This window comes from Trichosurus vulpecula, chromosome 1 (assembly GCF_011100635.1).
Source record: "Trichosurus vulpecula isolate mTriVul1 chromosome 1, mTriVul1.pri, whole genome shotgun sequence".
Classification (NCBI taxonomy): Eukaryota; Metazoa; Chordata; class Mammalia; order Diprotodontia; family Phalangeridae; genus Trichosurus; species Trichosurus vulpecula.
The window spans coordinates 259,960,246-259,980,865 of NC_050573.1; the positions used below are offsets into that span (position 1 = coordinate 259,960,246).

The window sequence follows — 20,620 nt, forward strand, 5'->3', positions numbered from 1 at the left end:
TGGAATCAGTGCGACCCTACACAGTCCTCTTCTCGGAGTCCTTTGTCACCTAATTTATTGGATTATCTCCAGGATCAAATGTAAAGCCCAATATTTGGCTTTCAAAGCTCGTCATAACCTGGGCCCCCTCCTACCTTTCTAGACTACTCACAATTTACTAGTGACGCTGGCCTCCCCGCAGATCCTCCAACAAGACACTTAATCTCCCCACTTCCGTGAATTTTCATTTTCATATCAGGAAATCTCTCGCTCCTCAAATTTGGCTCCTGCCTTCCTTGACGTCCCAGCTAAACACCCACCTTCCACAGAAAGGCTTTCCTAACTCCACTTAATTATAGTCCCTTCTTTCCTAAAAATCCATTTTTAAGAAACGTTCCCCCGCCTCAACCAGTAAAATATTTGGAGAATGCGGGCATCGATCCCGCTACCTCTCGCATGCTAAGCGAGCGCTCTACCATTTGAGCTAATTCCCCTTCCCGAAAAGCCCTAAAACCGACTCAAACCTCACAGCCTCACTGCCGCCCAGGAGGGACGGTGGATTTCAGATTCATTCTTGCTGATTCATTCCACCACCTCATATCTTTCACGAGCTGACTCACAGCTGGCTAACCAACTCTCTGAGCTCTGGGAAAGAAGAGGAAGGAGGGGAAGGGAGGGAGAAAAAGGAGTAGGATAGGGGAAGGGGAAAGGGGGGAGAAGGCGGGAGGGGAGGAGGGAGAGCAGAGAATTGGGAATGGGTGGGGAAGGAAAGGGAGGAGGAGCAGGGCTGGGACTTGTACTTTTCACATTTTCTCCCTTTCCCTCTACATGCTTAACCACAGGCAGAATATATGATATTGCTCACTAAATTATCAAGGTGTAAAATCACCAGCTAGAGTCACAGTCTGCTCCCCTCCCAACTCCCTTTAAAGGATCTCACATAAAGGGACTTGCCTGGGGTCTCAAACCAATACTTGTCAGAGGCCGGACCAGAAGTAGATTTCTTTTGGCTGTCAGAGAGGTGCTCTATCCCCTCTGACATTCCTTGTCTCAGGAAAAGTAGATCTAAAACAAATACCACCATCTATTTTTTAAGTTGCTTTTAAAAATTTTTTTATTTAGTATTTTATTTTTCCCTAGTTATACATAAAAAACAATTTTTAACATTCGTTTTTAAAACTTTGAGTTCCAAATTCTCTCCCTCCTCATCCCACCTCATTGAGAAGGCAAGCAGTTAGATATAGGTTATACATGACCACCACCTATTTTTAAACCAAAGAACTGGAGAATAAAAAGAAAAATCCTAGAGAACTCAGGGCACCTCTTAGAATAAATGAACACTCTACCATCTCAACTAATTCCCCTTCTTGAGAAAGTGAAGAGACAACTGAAAACTCCGTTTTACTGGCTCCCAGCAGGATTTGCTTACTGCTCCGAAGGACAGCTTGGGACACTTTTTCATTCATTCACTGGTCTGATCAATAGGTATTAATGAAGCACCTACTCTATGCCAGGCCCTGTGCTAGCGAGGCTTGGGACACAAACACAGAAATTAAACTGCTTAATAAAGGCTTGTCAATCAAGCACTCAATTTACTCACTGTACATGAAAATTGGACCTATTATGTCACAGACATATTAAACTCAACATGTCAAAAACAACTCATTATCTTTTCACTTAAGCCACTCTCTTCCTATCTTTCCTATCGCCATCAAGAGCACCATCATTCTCCCAGCCTCAAAACCTAAGTGTAGTCCTTGATTCCTTATTCTCTCTTACCTCCCATAAGCAATCTGCTGCCAAGTCCTATCAATTTTACCTTAGTAAATGATGAAGGCCTCATCCACGCACAGCGGGTATATTGTAATAGTCTTCTGTTTGGTCTCCCGACTTCAAATCTCTTCCCACTCCAGTCTATCTACTCATCTGTCAAAGTGACCTTCCTATAGCACAGGTCTGACCATGTCACCCCAACAACCCTTCAATAAATGCCATTTCCTCTCCTATCACTTCCCGCATCAAATATAAAATCCTCTGGCATTCAAAGCCCTTTACAACTTGGTCCTCCTCACTTTCCAGTCTTCTTACAATTTAATCTCCCCTACCCCAAAGTCTACAATTCAGTGACACTGGACTTCTTGATCTTCCTCAAACTTCATCATCTGACTGCATTTTCATGTTCATGCTTGGAATTCTCCCACTCCTCATCTCTGCTTCCTGACTTCCCTAGCTTCCTCCAAGTCTCAACTAAAATCTCACCCTCTACAAGAAGACTTTCCGCAGTGCCTTGATGCTAATGTCTTCCCTCTGCTGGTTCTCTTTCTCTGTATGTGTGTGTGTGTATATATATATACATATATGTGTATGTATGTATATGTACATATGTGTATATGTATATATATAAAATATGCACACACACAAAAGCAAGATATACACCTATATGTAAATATATATTTTGTTTGTACCTGATTGTGCCTGGCACATAGCAGTGGGCTTAATATATTCTTGTTGCTCCGATTACTTGATGATTTAAATTCCCTTAGACTGTCAGCTGCAAAGAATGTGCTGATCTGCACCGGCGGGGAAAAGTCCTACACAGGGATTCCCTATGTTAATGAAAACCTATATCCACTAGAGGAAAAAAAAATGGATTTTATACATAAGGGATAGGGACTAGACCTGTGATTTTGTTCGTATAGGGAACTCCCAGGTGAGAAAATTCTCTTTACTTATGCCGGTTGGCACTTCCGCTATTTTGTCTGTTGCTTAACATTTGAGAAGTTAAGTGTCTTGCCGTTTCCAGCAAACATCACAGGCATGAACCTAGATCTTCTTGACTTGTAAGCCATCTATGTATCAACTGTAACATGCTGCCTTAATTTTCAAAGTATTGTATTCATATGTTGACATGTTGCTTCACTTAATTAGCATGCAAGGTCTTTGAAGAAAGAGCCGTCATGGTGTTTGTACCCACAGCTTAGCACAGGGCCTCGCACATAGTATGAGCTTCATAAATACTTGATCGTTTGAGTGAATGAGTGAAAAAAAGTGTCCCATGCCTGAAGAAGAACCAGCTAGTTATGCAAAGTGAAAAAGGTGACAGGCCCTCCAGGGCAGTAAACGAACCCAACTGGGAGTCAGTAAAACTGAGTTTTCAGTTGCTTCTTCAGCTTTTCAAGAAGGGGAATTATTAGTTGAGATGGTATAATGCTCATTTACATTGTAAGAAGTAGGGCTCGTGCCCGAGCTCTCCAGAATTTTTCTTTTTGCTGTCCAGTTCTTTGGTATTAAAATTAGGTGGTGGTTTTTCTTTTAGATCTCCTTTTTCCGAGTCGCGGAATGTCCGAGTGGATAGAGAGAGGTCCTGAGAGCCTCAAAGGACTGTTTATTCTGGTCAGGCCTCTAACATGTATGTGACCCTGGGCAAGTCCCATTTTATGAGATCCTGAAGGACAGCCGAAGTGGGGGAACAGCAACAGAGGGTCGGAATAGAAACTGTCTGACATTTCTAGGAACTTTGTCCATCAGCACCAAGCCAGCAGAGCAATCAAGGCTTTTAGATGTGGAGATTAAAAAGAAGACGAAGAAGAAGATGCGTCTACCTGGTCATTTTACACTTAGATACTTTAGTGAGCAGAATCACGTATTCTGCTTTTGGGAAGGACGTGGAAGTTAAGGTCGTAAATGTGAAAAGCACAAGTCCCAGCCCCGCTCTTCCTCTCCTCACTTCGCCTTCCTCAAGCCTTCCTCCCTCTCCTCCACTTCCTTCCCCCAGCGCTCAGAGTTGATAGCCAGCTGGGAGTCAGCTCGCGAGCGAAATGAGATGGTGGAATGAATCAGCAAGAATGCATCTGAAAGCCGCCGGTGTCCCACTCAGGAAGCCACCCCCACTGGGCGGCAGTGAGGCTGTGAGGTTTGAGTCGGTTTGGGCCACTTTCAGGCAGGGGAATTAGCTCAAATGGTAGAGCGCTCGCTTAGCATGCGAGAGGTAGCGGGATCGATGCCCGCATTCTCCAAGAGTTTTATGGTGAAGTGGGAAGCTGGATTTAAAAAAAAAATTAATTTTGGCGGTCCCTGAAGTTCACAATTATTTTCACACACATTCACGTTCACAATTATTTTCACACCACACACTTTGGCTTCTTTCGACAGTGTTTTGACGTTGTACTCCGAAAATCTTTTGTGTTTTTCATAATTCCATTCATATCCAGCAAATTTTTCCATTTTCTTTCAGGACTGAATTGTCCAAAGCAGAAACAAGGTGAATTTAGGCATTTTAGCAATTCGCTCAACCCCCATCCCCATTAATTTGACGACTAAAGCTGCATCTTCCAAACGGCCGTTAGAACTTAAAAAGTCTGTGAAAGAAGAAGAGGAGAACGTTTAACTTCTGTACTTCAGTGAGTTTTTTTTCTGAAGGGATAGGGACTAGACTTGTGATTTTGTTTGTATAGGGAACTCCCAGGTGAGAAAATTCTCTTTACTAATGCTGGTTGGCACTTCCACTACTTTGTCTGTTGCTTAACATATGAGAAGTTAAGTGTCTTGGGTACCTCTGAGATTTTGTATTGAGTAATTTTTTGGTATTTAGTACATTTGCATTTAGTACTTTTAGGCTCGTTTTAAAAAATAATGATGTCATGCTTATTAAGGGCATGGAGATTTTTTTTTGGTTTGGGGAAACCAGGGCTTACCCAAATTTGTGCAATTGCTCTCTCCTAACAGGATAGTTGAGGTGTTCTCAGAAAGAGCAAGAGCTGTCCCGGGGATCTGGGGAAAGAGAAAGCAAGGAGGCTGGGCACAGGTATTTATCAAGCGCCCAATATATATGCCAGGTACTTGGTGAAGCACTTTACAAATATTGTCTCTTTTAATTGGGGAGTCAATAGAAACAGCACAAGATTGGTGCAAAACTGAAAGGAAACAGGAGCAGGGAAGGCTCACTTTCTTTCCTAGGTATCAAGAAAATGATTGTGTTAAAATTCTATAAGGGGTGGGGATTGGTGAGAGGATTTCCTTCTACACCCCCCATTCCCAGTTGGTAAGAGTGACTAGATCAGTTAGGTGCTTAATATGAACCAAGCACTGTACAGCCGAACAGGTCCAGGAAGGGCCATTTTCCAAATAGCAAAATTCTTTTGAATATTTCCTCCTTACTTTCTATTTTTCTCCACCTCTTCCCTTGCTGCCCCCCATTCCTACTGAACCTGCTCTTTATCCTTAGCAGATATCTCCACTCTCTCAACTCTCTCTTCTTTTCTCCCAGTCCACTATTAGCAACCTCCTTTGGTTTCACAGAATCATAGATTGTCAGAGCTGGTAATATCTAAAATAAATCTTTTATTTTACAAGTGAACAAACCCGAGCCTAGAGAAGATAACCGGAGTACAAATCAAACAGCTGATTAGTGGTCAAATCCAGATTAGAACACCCATTCCTTCTAAATGATAATAATGGAAACTCACGTTTATATATAGCAACTTTATTGTTTATAGGGTAGTCCCTTCCTAGCTATCCTAAACCCCATTTCCACAAGGCTCTTGCTAAAAAACTAAAATTCTTGACATTCTGCCATACCTATCACCTGCCCTTGTCAATCTCTAACATTGGTACCTGTATCACCTTTCTCTATTCTCACTTTTGAGCAATGAAGCATTGCCCAAAAAAGACATGTTATCTAACATAATTTCTTAATATGGTGTTGCTATTGAAATATTGAATATCTCCACCAAACGGGTTTTATCTATCCCATATCTGTTTATTTCATCTAGCAAACATTTATTGAATGCCTCCTATATATACATATACACACACACATATATATATGTATTTATATATACATATATATATATATATATATATATACACACACATACTACAGTATGCTAAGTGCTGTAGGGTTGCAAAGATGATATTTCTCAAGGAACTTACAATAAAGTAGGAGAAGTAAGACAAGTACAACAGCTATAATACGAGAGATATGAGTCATAGGAGAGCTGCAAAGTGCCCTCTGAGGAAAGGAGGGATCCCAGATAGTTCAAGGGATCTTGGAAGGAGAGATGGTATACCAGGCAGGGGAAAAGCATGATGAAAGTCCCAAAAGTGGGAAAGTTTGGGGACATGTTTGAGTAACAATCAGAAATCCAGTTTAGCTGTAGTATAATGCACAAGTAAGAAGTAATGTGGCTAGTTCAATTACCTTTCTTGGATAATTATAACAAAAAAATAAAATTAGGGACATTTAATAGAATCTTAGAAAAGTCACAACTATGACAGATCTCTGGCAATTACAGAATGGGAATAGAAAGTAGCATATATATTGCTCATCTATTCATAGAACTTTTATATTACCTGATTGTGCTACAACATGAAAACCACATATACAAATGCAAAAAACCAGAAATATTAAACAATTCTTTATTGACCACAACTCAATAAAAATGCTAATCAATAAAGGATCTTTGAAGATTGAGTTCAGTCATTTGCAGTTGTGGCTAAGTGTTTGTGACCCCTTTGGGGTTTTCTTGGCAGAGATACTGGAGTGGTTTGCCATCTCCTCCTCCACCTCATTTTACAGATGAGACAACTGAGGCCAACAGGGCTAAGTGACTTGCCCAGGGTCACACAGCTATTAAGTTTCTGAGGCCAAATTTGAACTCAAAAAACTGAGCTTTCTCGACTCCAGACCCAGAACTGTATATACAGCACCATGTAACTGTCCCTTCTTTGAAGATTGTATTCAAACAAATGGAGACTCAATAACTTAGCCCTAAAGAGTGGATGGGTCAAAGAGAAAAAATAATAGAAACGATCTATAATTTCAACATAGTGGATGACAACAATGAGATATCATACTAAAACTTTTAAGGATGTAGACAAAGCAGACCTTAGAGGAAAATATTCAGCAAAAGAAAGAAAGAATAGCTCAATAAATTAGGCATGCAACTAAAAAAATACAACAAAACTAGAAAATCAGCAAATCAGTCAATAGTACATAATGATGAAATGCTAGAGACTTTTTCCAATAAGATCAGGGGTAATTCAAGGATGTCATTTGTCACTGCTCTTCTCTGATGTAGTTCTTTAAATGTTAGCTATGGTAATAAGACAAGAAAAAGGAAAGAATAAATCTAGGCAAAGAGGAAGCAAAATTATTTCTGTTTTTCACATGATCTACTTAGAAAACCCTAATGATTCAACCAAAATTAATTGAAATATTAACTTCAGCAAAGTTTCAGGATATAAAATACACTCACAGAAGTCATCAACTTTGTGTACCTTACCAACAAAAATCAGGAGGAAGAGACAGAAAGAGAAATTGTATTCAAAATAACTCAAGAATATATGAAATATTTGGTACTCTACCTACCAAGACACAAAGGAGCTATATGAATACAACTACAAAAAATCTTTGCAGATATAATGAGAGTCCTAAAAAATTTGGAGAGATATCAATTGTATGTTCGTATCATGCGAATATTACAAAAATGACAGTACTGTTGAAATTGATTTACATATTCTGGGCCATACCAATCAAATTAAAAAGAGCTGATTTATAGAGCTAGAAGAAATAACACAATTTACCCAAGGGTATAAAAGAACAAGAATCTCACTGGGAATAATTTTTAAAAAGTGAACAAGAAGACCTAGAAGCACCAGACTATAGCCTATACTATAAAGCAGTAATTATGAAAACAATGTGACAGCCATTAAAACATAAGTTAATCAGTTGAACCGATTAGGAATTCAAGATTCATAAGCAAACAGATATAGTAGCATGTTGTTCAGGAGACCCAAAGACCCCCAATTACTGGAGTAAAGACTGAATATTTGACAAAAACTACTTGGAAATCTAGAAAGAAATTTGACTGAAATTAGGTTTAGACCAATATCTTACAACATATACCACAATGAACTCCAAATGGGCTCATGAGTTAAATATAAACAGTCACATCATAAACAAAGTAGAGGAGCAAAGAAGGAATTACCTTTTACAATTGTGGATAGGGGAAGAATTCTTGACCAAACAAGAGTTGGGGAAGATCACAGGAAATAGGATATAAGATTTTGATTACATAAATTTTTTTTTTTAAAAACCCCTTCTATACAACAAAATCAATGCAGTTAAAACTGAGAGAGAAACTGTTAATCGGGGGGAAATATTTGCAGCAATTTGCTTTGCTAATGGTCCAGTACCTGAGATATATCAAGAACTGATTTACATATATAAGAGCAAGAGTCATTTCCTAATAAATAAAAGAATATGAAAGTAGTCATGAAAAGAGAGGTAAATTATTGTGGAAAAAATGTACCAGATCTTTAATAATATGAGAAATGCAAATTTTTAAAAACCTTGAGATTCTATCTTGTATCCATTAGATTGGAAAACACGACAAAAAACGAAAATTATAATTTTTGGTGGAGATGTGGGAAGACAGAACTTTGAGATGGTACAGCTATTCTTGAAGGCAATTTGAAACTATATAAAAAAAAGTCATTAAATAACATATATCCTTTGATCCTGATACCAGTGCTAGGAATAAAAGAGATAAAAGAAAGAGTGAAAGATTATATATATATATGTGTGTGTGTGTGTGTGTGTGTGTGTATACATATACACAAAAAGTGTACACAAAAAGAGATAAAGAGTGAAAGATTATATATATATATATATATATATATATATATATGAGTATATACATACACAAAAAGTATTCATAGCAATCGTGTTTTTTTTTACTGTTGTAACAAACAACTGGAAACAGGATGTTCAACAAAAGGGGAATAGCTGAACAATTTATGGCACATGAATATAATGGAATATTATTCCATTATAATAAGAAATCACAAGATAGATTCGGAGATGCCTGGGAGTATTTATGTGAACTTATACAGAGTAAAGTGAGCAGATAATTTATATCATGACTATAACATTGTAAAGAAAAACAATGTAATGGCCATCTATGACTCTAGAGGACCAAGGATGAGACATACTTCCCACCTCTTGATAAAGAGGTAATAGATTAGAGGTACTTAATGAAGCATACATTTCTGGAGATGGTCAATAAAGACCAGGATTATCGTTCAGTCCCACATTAATTAAAAAGAGGAAAAAATGAAATGCTGTGATGACATTTTAAAAATTAACAAAATTGACTCACAATAGAGGGGGGAAAAGAATAATCATAGCCTAGCATTTATGAGCATATGCTAGCAAAACCAAGAATTTAAAGGAAATGATTCCCTACAAAATGTAAAACATTGAAATTAATGAAACAAAAAAATAAAGATCTTAAATTACTTGTTTGTAAAATGTAGAATTGAACAAATAAGGGGAACTTCCAAGTGGGAGGACTGGATGTGGGGGTGGAGAAGAAACCATGTCCAGACATATTTGCAGATGAACTCTGCCAATGTTTGAAAAGCTATTAATATGTATGTTACAAAAATAGTTGTTACCTATGTTACAATAGATTGAGAAAGAAAGCATTCTACTAAGTTTTTTATGAGACATTTGTGTACCTAATACCAACATCAGGCACGGATAAAGCAGAGAAAAAGAACTCTAGACTAATATCAACGATGAATATAAATTCAAAAATTATAAATAAAATCTTAGTAAAAAGACTAAGTAATACATTGTGGCCTCCTTAGATTTGAACCAGGAAAAAAATCAACATAAACAATTTTATTAAAAACAAAAGCAACAAAATCCATGTGTTTATATCAATAGGTGTTGAAAAAAAATGATAGACACAACATAGTACTCATTTATACCAGAAACTCTAAAAGTTACAGGCATAGAAGGAAATTTTGTTATTAAAAAATACATATCTAAAACCAAAAGTTAACATTATATTCAAAGGCAAAACACATGAAGCTTTCAATATAGGAGTAAAGCAAGGATGACCCTTCTTGTTATTATTTGATATAATGCTAGAAATCTCTGGACCAGAGAGTAGAAATGCTAGCAATAGCAATTGTACAGGGGAAAAAAGTTAATTATATAAACATCAGGAAAGAGAATACAAATTTATTTCTTTGCAAATAATATGATAGTTTACTTAGAAAATCCCAGGGACATATATCCCATAACTATTAATTGTCTCTTGTTTTTTCTTTTCATCCCTAAAATCAGTCAAGAATGGCTGACCTCTTTTCATAATAGCCTCATAGACAAAGAGTCCATCTGAGGCCACATTGTTCCACAGCACATGGCATCACAAATAAGACCCTTTATATTCCCCTCATTAGTCAGCTTTAAATAAATTTGGAAATATTCCTGGCCCATTCATTCATCCTCCTCAACCAGTTACTGCACTCAAAAATGCCAAAAGTAGCATGATATTATCACCAGAAGACTTTGGTGGCCCTGTAGCATCACAGATATAAACTACTCTTCCATGACTGTCTCTTGGCCATAAATGTTCCCTACATGTAATACTTTCTTCACATGCATCTTAGGAACATGTGATCCCTACTAATGTGCCTCTCCACACATGTGCTTTGGCCACATATGTGGTTTGTATACCACTTTGTCTGTGTACTCTAGGCATGTGTATTCTATGTATATGTCTCTTTGTGTTCCCCATGTGTGTACAGTCTTCCTACTGATGGTGTGTGTATAAGAATGTATCCCGTGTCTATAGGGGAATGTTTTATTGGTACTTTTCTTATTATTTTTTCATTAAGCACCCTTGCTTTGAACTTGTCTTCTGGCTTACTAATAGAGGTAAATACATTGCTGGGGTCTTGTAAACCATGGTCTTGAGTGGATGAAAATCCACAGTATACCTTGAACCTGAGTAACTCTATGTCAGGGACCCACCCTGTAAGCTATCTTTGTATTACCTTGTAGCAACAATGTTACTAGCAGCTGCTGTGGAGGTGTAAGACCAATAATGCCAGCACACAGGAGGGCTGCTAGCACAAGTTCTTTGATCTGCTTTTCTAAGGAAAGTAACTTTAAGGGGTTTATAATCTCATATTATACATTATATATCATTCACTTAGTTCAGGGGAAAAAGTCAGCACCCTGAACTTCAGAGAAAACACAAACAGAAATTACAAGTAGAAATTATATAAACAGAGCAAATAACACAAATTAGCAGACAGGGCTTCTAACTGTCTCTCCATATACATACATACATACGTGTATATATATATATATATGTATATATATATATATATGTGTGTGTGTGTGTGTGTGTGTGTGTGTGTGTGTGTGTGTATGTATATATATATATGATTACCCTAGAGAGCCATAGAGAGAAGCGCCAACATTTGGGTTTTCAAAGCTGGGGAGCCTCCTCAGTGGCTACCCAGAGTCTCATCTGGCCAAGTCACAAGAACACTCTTCCAATGAGTGAGCCCCCAAAGCAAAATGCTAACCTCAGAGTATATATACACCTCTTCAGGGTCAGCCCACAGAGGGTTTCACAACCATGTGACTCAAACTCATGTGACTTAGCCTTTCTTGTGACTTAAGCAGGTCATCAAAGACTCTTGATTCAATCAAAGACTCTTGATTGAAACAAAGGCAAGACTCAAAGGCACTTGATTGCCTTAGTGCTGAGAAGCACTCCAAAAGAAAAAAACAGCGAAAAGTTCCACTTTGCTTGCCATTACATACCTCTACAACCTAACACAAAGACACATGGGGATAAGTAATATATAGGTCATGAATGAATGAATAATAATAATATTTACATGGTGTTTACTATGTGCAAGGCACTGTGCTAAGCACTTTATATCACATTTTATCCTCACAACAACCTTGGGAGGAAGGCTGTTGTCTTTAGAGATTTGTCTTTAGAGCATACTACAGTATACTATACTTGTCTAAAGCCTCTAAAGGACACACAGGTAGTAAGTATCTGAGGCTGATTTTGAACTCAGATAGTCTTGATTCCAGGCCCCTCACTATATTCACTGTGGCACCTAGCTGTCTCAATGGTAGATACTCCATAAATAAGAATTAATTTTTTTCTTATGTCCAAAGCACAGGTCAAGACACACAGTAATGAATAAATATTTGCTGTTAATTAAGGGCTATAAATTCACAGAATAATCACTAAAATTAACGTTAGTTTTACAGAATAGGTGTTTGGAAATTACATGGGATCCCAGTAGTACAGCAAAGATTTGAACACTAGCTGTTTGATAGCAGAGGTGACATACTTTCCACTGTACCAGGAAGGCTGCTTACAACTTAGTACCTAAAGAAAATTACCATGTCATTATCTATTCAGTGGGCAAACACTGTCTATTGAAAACATATTAGCACTTAGCCCAGCATCAACTGAAGATGTTCTTTTAAAATGCTTTTGATAATGTGGTGTATATGGTATATATTTTATAGTAGTATGGAATCTAAAACTAATAGCATTGTATTGGTAAAAATAAAAATTGGAGAATATTGCGTTCGCTTTACCACCTCTCCCATAATAAGGAAGTACTTTACCACTTGGGTCGTTTCTACCTATTTTGTAGCACAGTAGGTTCTCAACTAATCGTTGTGTGTAGAACCATAGATTGCTCTTTGGTTCTTCCTGAGCCCTCTGCTGAACCAGGCTGCTGTAAATTCCTAACATTGTGAGTTCTATGTGCTTCTATGTGCTTGTGATGTGGGGAATTAGCTCAAATGGTAGAGCGCTCGCTTCGCATGTGAGAGGTAGTGGGATCGATGCCCGCATTCTCCAAGGCTTTTTAAGAGAAGAAGATTTGTTTCTCTACTAGTAAGTGGTACTCAGTGATGAGGAAAACATATTGTTCTGAATAGCCTTGCTTTTTAATGACTGCCACCAGTCATCTAAAACGTAACCCTATCTTCAGGCTCAGGTAAGTAAAGGTAAATGATTTGCCTGTAGTATGTGTTAAAGGTTGTTTCAGTGTTTGAATTTAAACCCTGGTCTTCTGACTCAAAATCCAGGATTCTTTATCTTATATTTCATCCTAGTGCTATGGGTAATGACTGAAGGCAAATAGATTCTCAAGGTGCTTACTGTTCTAATGAAGTTAAAATATGTACACACACACACACACACACACACACATACATACAAGATACACACAAAGTAGGTACTTGATAGCCTTTGAAGGAAAGGCACTAGCATCTGGGGTGGGGAATCAGGAAAGGCCTTCGGAAGTAGTGTTCGAGCTGAATCTGAAAGGAAATTAGGGGTTTCAAGAGATGAAGAGTGAGAGCATTCCATGCATGGGATACAGCTAGTACAAAAGCATGGATGAATGTTTTGTTTGAAGGGCGGTAAATAGGCCAGTTTGGTCATATTATAGGGTGTGTAGAGGGGAGTAATATATATGAAGACTGGAAAAGGTAGAATAGTGCCAGATTTTGAATAGTTTTTAAATGCCAAACAGAGGAATTTCTATTTTATTCCAAAGGGAGTCAATAATTTATTGACTAGTGGGGTGGCATGGTCAGACTTGCACTTTAGGAAAATTATGTTGGTGTTTGTGTAGAAGAATGGATTGGAGTAGTATGAGGTAGGGAGATCAAATAGGGGTTATTGCACTAGGGGAGGTAAGAGGTGAAGAGGAGCTGAAGTAGGATGGTGGCTGTGTGAATGGAAAGAAGGGGATGTATTTTGGAGATGTTGTGTTGTTGGTGGTGTTGTTCAGTCAGTGTCTGACTTTTTGTGACTCCCTTTGGGGTTTTCTTGACAAAGATACTAGAGTGGTTTACCATTTCCTTCTCCAGCTCATTTTGCAGATGAGGAAACTGAGGCAAAAGTGTTAAGTGACTTGCCCAGGGTCACACAGTTAGTATCTGAGGTCAAATTTGAACTCAAGTCTTCTTGACTCCAGGACCCACGCTTTATTGCCTGTGCCACCGAGCTGCCCTCTTATAGATGTAGAGAGAGAAAAACAACAAGATTTGACAACTAGATATCTACGTACAGCGAGGGAGAGGAAGAGATTGAAGATGACACTTAGGTTGCAAAACTGGGTGTCTGGGATGGTGGTCTGAGTGGGGTGGTTCTTCACATTAATGTAGAAGTTGAGAAAAAGAATGAGTTTGGGGGGAAATATAGTAAGTTCTAATTTGAATCTGTTCAGTCTGCGATGTCTACAGGCCATCTGGTTTGAGATATCTAATAGGCAGTTTATTATGAGAGATTAGAGTTCAGGAAAGAGAGCAGGGCTGGATATATGTATGCGGGAGTCTTCTATTTAGAGATGGTGATTGAACTCATAGAAATGTGGGATGAGATCACTAAGTGAGATAGAATAGAAAAAAAGAGAAGAGGGCCCAGGAGAGAGCCCTGAGGTACACCCCCTAGTTACAAGAAATGCATGGAGATATAGCCAAGAGGACTAAGAAGGAATGGCCAGACAGGTAGGAGGAAGATGGTGAGAACACAGTCACAACAACCTAGATGAAGAGAAAATCAAATCACTATGGGGACACAAAAATGAGCATTAAAAAAATCAATAATCAAGTTAAGAATCTATTTATAAAATAGGTATATTCAAAGTTAAGCAGACTGAGCCAAATAAAAACTTAACTGAATAAAAACATTTGCAACTGTTTTAAATACGCCATTCATAAAATACAATGGATCATATGCAGCACAAATGACAAATACACTCTTTTTTTAAAGAAAATCAATACATTTTAGAGAATTATGAACCATCCTTGTGTAATTAATTGGATGAATTAAAGATTTTTTTAGGTTGAATTTTTCATCATGGCATATGAATCATAGTCTAAAATGGAACATGTGACTCCAGAAGGACGAGAACTAAAAAACCTTTAGTTATCAAAATGCTCCTCCTAGTGGCTTTCATTATTATTGCAGCAAAATATATTTCATTCAAGAAAAAGTACCCGAAAAATATCCACAGCTGGAGGAGACAATAAAGGCCATTTAGTCTGACCCCTTTGTTTTACATATGGGGAAACCAAGGCTCAACAGGTTGAGTGGCTTGTCCAAAGTCACAAGGTAATGAATGCCACAGGCAGAATTTGAACCCAGATCCTTTGACTACAGAATTAGTGCTCTTTCTACTGTAAGTCAAAGGAAATGAAAATAGATAGTGAAGAAATAAAAATTATGAACAAAAAGAATAAGATTTTAAAATCAAAAAATGTTATTATACATAAAATTCATGTTTGCATTCTTAACCAGTAGGCATCTGATAACATTTTTATCAATGATAAAATACATAGAATTTATTCATTAAAAGTGATAGCAATAATGACTCCTATTTTTACAGTACTTTATGGTTTAGAAAGCATTTTTTTCACAAATTTGTGACACAGTCCATGCAAGTACAATTGCCCCATTTAGTTTAAGCGCTTATCACCTCTCTCTTAGACTACTGCAAAGGCCTCCTAATCTTCCTTGCTTCGACTCAGCAAGGCCTCTCCCTGCCCCAAGCCATTCTCTACATAGTTGCTGTAATTTTTCTTAAGTGAAGATGTAACTTCCCCTATTCAATTAATTGTCATTCCACCACCCAACAAATTCTAGTGGTTCTCTATTGCCTCTAGGTTAAATCATAAACTTCTTTGTTTGATTTTTAAAATTCTTAGAACCTGGTCCACCTATCTTTCTAACCTTATTAAACATTACTCTTCTTGCTGTATTCTATAGTCCAGACAAACTGGCCTTCTCTCTGTGCTATCTCCTTTATTTTTGTAGAGGCTGTCTTCTTGCCTGGAAGGTACTCCGTCATTTCTGATTTATGTAACTTCTGTCCCAAAGTACATTTGTTTGGGGCTCTCTCCTCATTAGTGGAGATGAAGGTCTTGTCCTGTATGAGGACTCAGAGTTGGTGAGAGGTGAGAGAGCTCCAGCTTTCAACAGTACTCTTCGGGGCCAATCCCCTGGGGGACTCTTAAAGCTACAAGTCACTTCTGGCTTCCAGCTTCAAGGGAGAAGATAGAAGAGGCCAACCCCACTTCAGTTTGCTGAAGAAAAAGACTCTGGGAAGACATGAGAGGATCTGGCAGTCTCCATCATGTCCTTATTCCCAGCTTGCTATACTAGAAATTTTGGAGAGTTTTTCCTTGGTGAGATCCAACACTCTCATTTGGTTGGGCTGAGTTACCTCACTTCCTTCACTCTGTGTTGTTTGGCATACATTCTAGGCATACCTTCTCTGAGCTCTGTTTTGCTGTGATTTGGATAAATGAATTTCTTTGCTATTTGCTATATGAGTTCATTGTGGAACTGGTATTTGGTGGGAAAGGGGTAAAGCCTTGGATACAGAGCTTGGATCTTTCTTCTGCCATAAAATGACAGTGATCAGAAGTTAGCTTGAACCTGATCATATCCCTTAGACAATATTTAAAGGTGCAGATAGATATAATCCTAGCCCAGTACCTCCTCTCTCTGAGGACAGCCAAGTGGCTTCTAGCCCCAACCTCTTGCTTCCCATCCTGGCAGGAATGAAAGACTTCCTTGGAGGGGGAGAAGAGGCTAGAGGGGCTTGTTCTGTCTCCTTTTGAGTTACACAGAAGGACAGTCTTCTCCTTATACAAGGGTCCCACTACACATGGGGCCCTGTTCTCTTTCTTACACTTATACAGTCCCTCTCTTCAAAATACATCCAGAATCACTTTAGATTGTCCTGAGTGAAATTTAACAAAGGGGCAAACTGAGGTAATTCTCCAACCAAGGTAATATCTATTAACAGGGGCATACTTCCTATCAATAAATGGGACAATGACTTGCCTCCATTTATGCTGAAGACCCCAAGCAAAAGAACAGTTTTCTTTTTATAGTTTTTGGGGAGAACAGAAGAAAAGAACATGGTAAATGACATCATGGGATTGAGGACAACATGATTGGTTATACAGCTGAGGCATGGGGAATAACAGTATTGGTTGAAAGTTTGGTGATGGGGGCTAGCAACAACCTTCTTTTTTCCCTCTGTGCCTAAGAAGTGCTCATTGTTTGAATCCAGGTATAAGGTCAAAAGATAACAGACCAGCCATTTTTGAACAGCAAACCAGACAACCTTGAAGGATGGCTTGATGGTGTAAAGATACTGCCTTGAGGTCACATGCATCCCCCAAGGTCAGCTAAATTCCTTGAGGCAAGAACAGATTAGCGATTACCAGAAGAGCTGGATTTCTAAACTTAAGCCATTACAGACCAGCTGAATTTTGAACTAAGTTCAGAGACAATGAAACATGATGCAAGCAATTAAAGGACAAAAGCAATTAACTGCAAATAGGATCAATAAGAAAATAATACAGGATAATTTGATCTTCTCAATATGATCCCTTTTCTGACCCTCCCAACCGTTACCTTTCTTCTCTCTCTACCTCGTATTTATTTTGTACTTATATATAGACAGGGTGTTTTGTCTCAGCCCTGGCTCTTTCTCTGTGTAAAAGTTAAACTTATGTATGTAACATATTTATGCTTACACATACTATATATATGCATGTAATAGACATAGAGTTGTAAGGTCTACATTTTATAGAAGTCAAGATACCGAAATATTAAGCTACTTGCCTAGGGTCTCACAGCTAGTAATTGTCTGGAGTGGGATTTGAACTTGGGTTTTTGGGTTCCACATCCAATGCCCTATTCACTGTGGAACACTTTCAAGCCCTCTCTATATACTTGACCCCTTCTGAACTTTACTGAACCCACTTGGATCTCGTGGTGGAGAGGAAGTCCTGGTCCAAGTACTTCAGAACTAACGATTTTATATCTTATATTTTATATCTTTATATCTTAATATGCGCATGTTGTTTCCACAGATAGCATATAATTTACCTGATCATTGTGTGGGGTAAATAAAATGTGAAGACTTCACAGGGAAGATATGTATAAATATATCTATATATCTATATCTATACTAAGAAATGTTTAAAAATAAAGAAATAGGGAAGTGGAAAAATTCTGAGGCCGTGAGAGTCTGATGGCTCAGCCTCTGGGAAAGTTTACCCTGAAACTTTTTGTTCTTTCTTCTGGTTCTGGTTTAAAGATTTGCTCAGTAAGGACAGGGTCACTGTGACCTGCTTTCCTTTACTATAAAAGTACTGTAGAAGAATGGAGAGAGTCTTCCCCTCCCCTTATCCTATTCTCCTTCTTTAGATTTACGGATATCACCTCAGTTGTAATCATTAACTAAGGGAATGGGAATTGGAGTTACTGTGCCTCGATTTCCCGGTTCTTTGTCTAGCTTTTGTGCTCAGATTGTAAGCCGACCTCCCAGCCAATGGTGAGAAGGGTCAGAGGTGGGCGGGAATTCTCTTGTGTTTGGTATAATTATTGGTGCTTTGCCTCTTGTAAAGCACCTTCTTTGCTGGTTCTGTTCTGTGCTAGCAGAGGACGCCCAATTCTCGAGAATTGAATAAAATTTATTTCTGTTCCCACCCTGAGATGGCTCCTTATTAACTTTTAATTGGTGAGGGTCTTTCATCCCACACAATAGGGATTGTCTCCTCCTTTAAGGCTTTGTTAATTGACCATGGTAACACATGTTACATGTTACTAAATGTTGAAGGTAGATTTTTTTCATTCATTTGGTGATTAAAGAGCTATTGTGTGCAGTGCAGTAAGGTAGGTAATAGGAAGATATAACAAGAAATAAACTGATCAATGATAGATAAATGACTGCTAGAGCATTTATTAAGAGCTGATTATGTGCCAGTCACTGTGCTTAGAGCTGAGGATACAAAAACAAACAATTAAGACTGTCCCTGCCTTCAGGGAACTTAAATTCTAATTCAGGAATGCAACAAATAAAGGGAAGAAGGTGTTCATACCTGGCAATGTGAGGAGATGCCTGGGATGTGGTGCAGAGGTCTGGTTCTGGGCAAGATGAGGCAAAAGCTCATCTATCAGAGCTTGGCATCCCTGATGTAGTTATGGTCCTTTTTCTTAAGGAGCTTAAAGTGGGGGAATGATAAGACATGTACACAGTTAAATATAATTTAAAAATAGAATATTACAAATTACACAGTGCTTCTTAAACTGTGGGTCATGAGATTTGGCAGTAGTAAAAGGTTTCTGAATACACAACAACCAAAATTAATTAAAAATCAACCCCGTAATGAATGTGAGGTGTTTCTGGCAGCGCTTGCCCTTGTTGCATTGTACAACTTCACTACAGCCTTGGTTCTGAACACATGACATGCTCACTTTGCACTGCGCATGCTGGCACGCTCACACAGCACAAGAAAAAGGGGTCAAGAGTGGAAAAGTTTAAGAAGCCCTGGAAGACTACAAAGTGAATGAAATGAAGAGCAGAGATTGGCCTTTGGTGCTTGTAGCTCCAGTGTCTAGCATAGCGACTCCCTCATAATAAGCATATAATAAATGTTTATTGCTGAATTGAATGGAATCAGATGAAGGAGAGATCATGTCTAGCTAGAAGGATCAGGAATTTAACCGTAGAGATGGGACTTGAAGGATGGAATGGATGTCAACAGGGTGAATGGGATTGGGTAAAGGCCCCTAGAAGGTACAGTGGATGGAGTGCTAGACCTGGAGTCAGGAAGACCTGAGTTCAAATCCAGTCTCAGACATTTGCTAGCTTTATGATCCTGGGCAAGTCACTTCACCCTGTTTGCCTCAGTTTCATCATCTGGAAAATGAGCTGGAGAGGGAAATGGCAAACCACCCTAGTATCTTTGCCAAGAAAACCTCAAATGGGGTCATGAAGAGTTGGATACAACTGAAAACAATGGAACAACAACAATAAAAGGCACTTCAAACATAGGGAACAGTATGAGCAAAGGCAAGGAGATGAGAAAGTCCAGGGCACATTTGGGAAGCAATGAATAACCCATCAATTCTGGTCTTAAATTTAGGTGAAGAAAATGTGTAGCCTCTGAGTACTGCCCTATCTCAAATCTCTTCTCTATTTGTTCTGCCATAGTAAATGAGATTCTTAAATCATTCATTCTTTGGGGTTAACTTTGGAAGTCACTGTTAAATATTCACTATTAGTCATGGACATTTTAATTCAAAGGATTTGCCCACAAAAAGCACATTGTGAGGCTTATTAAATAGACTTGAAATGAAGAAGTTTATCATAAAAGTCATAGCAAAGTTGAGTCTTGAGAGTTTGGATGAAGTTCAGAGAAATTTGTTAAGGTGAGGAGGAATGTACACTGACCCCAGGGAAAGACCAGGATGGGGGTAAGAGTAGTAAGGCTTTCCAGGCAGAGACGATGAAATAAGAAAGGAGAATGCAGAAAGGGAAACTGAGTCAGGCTTAAGCAAAACTTGGCTTCCTTCACAGTGTTGCCTAGGCATGATTGGCAGTGTCTGAGGGGCATAATATAGAAACATAGGTAAGCAGTGTGGCATAGGGAAGGGAGAGCTTGCAAAAGGCAGAGCCACAAAAATGTGGGTTAAAAATATTTCACATTTAAGATACTACACAATTTCCCAAAGGCAATCCAGGCCTTTCTTCTCATCTTACTCAATTCTGGGCAATAGATCATTGTCCATCTGCAGTGTCTGTCAAAAGATATATGCCCTTATAAACCAGGTCTATGGATTATCCATCCAGCTGCGCATTAGAGCCTAGAAAAAAAGCTATAGAACATTACATATCTAAATTTAGTGCTAAATGAAAGGAAACAAAATATCTATACTTCTGTACATTTTAGCCTCTTCTCATCATGCACACATGTAACAGGAGT

At 38.4% G+C, this 20,620-nt stretch overlaps 2 non-coding genes across 2 annotated transcripts; one reads left to right on the forward strand and one right to left on the reverse strand.

Annotated features, from left to right (window-relative positions):
* Window positions 1-400: 400 nt before the first annotated feature.
* TRNAA-AGC lies at window positions 401-473 on the reverse strand. The gene has a single exon. It is a non-coding gene; the product is annotated as a tRNA-Ala (tRNA).
* A 3,449-nt stretch (window positions 474-3,922) lies between these two features.
* On the forward strand, window positions 3,923-3,995 carry TRNAA-AGC. Its single transcript has one exon. It is a non-coding gene; the product is annotated as a tRNA-Ala (tRNA).
* Window positions 3,996-20,620: the final 16,625 nt, after the last annotated feature.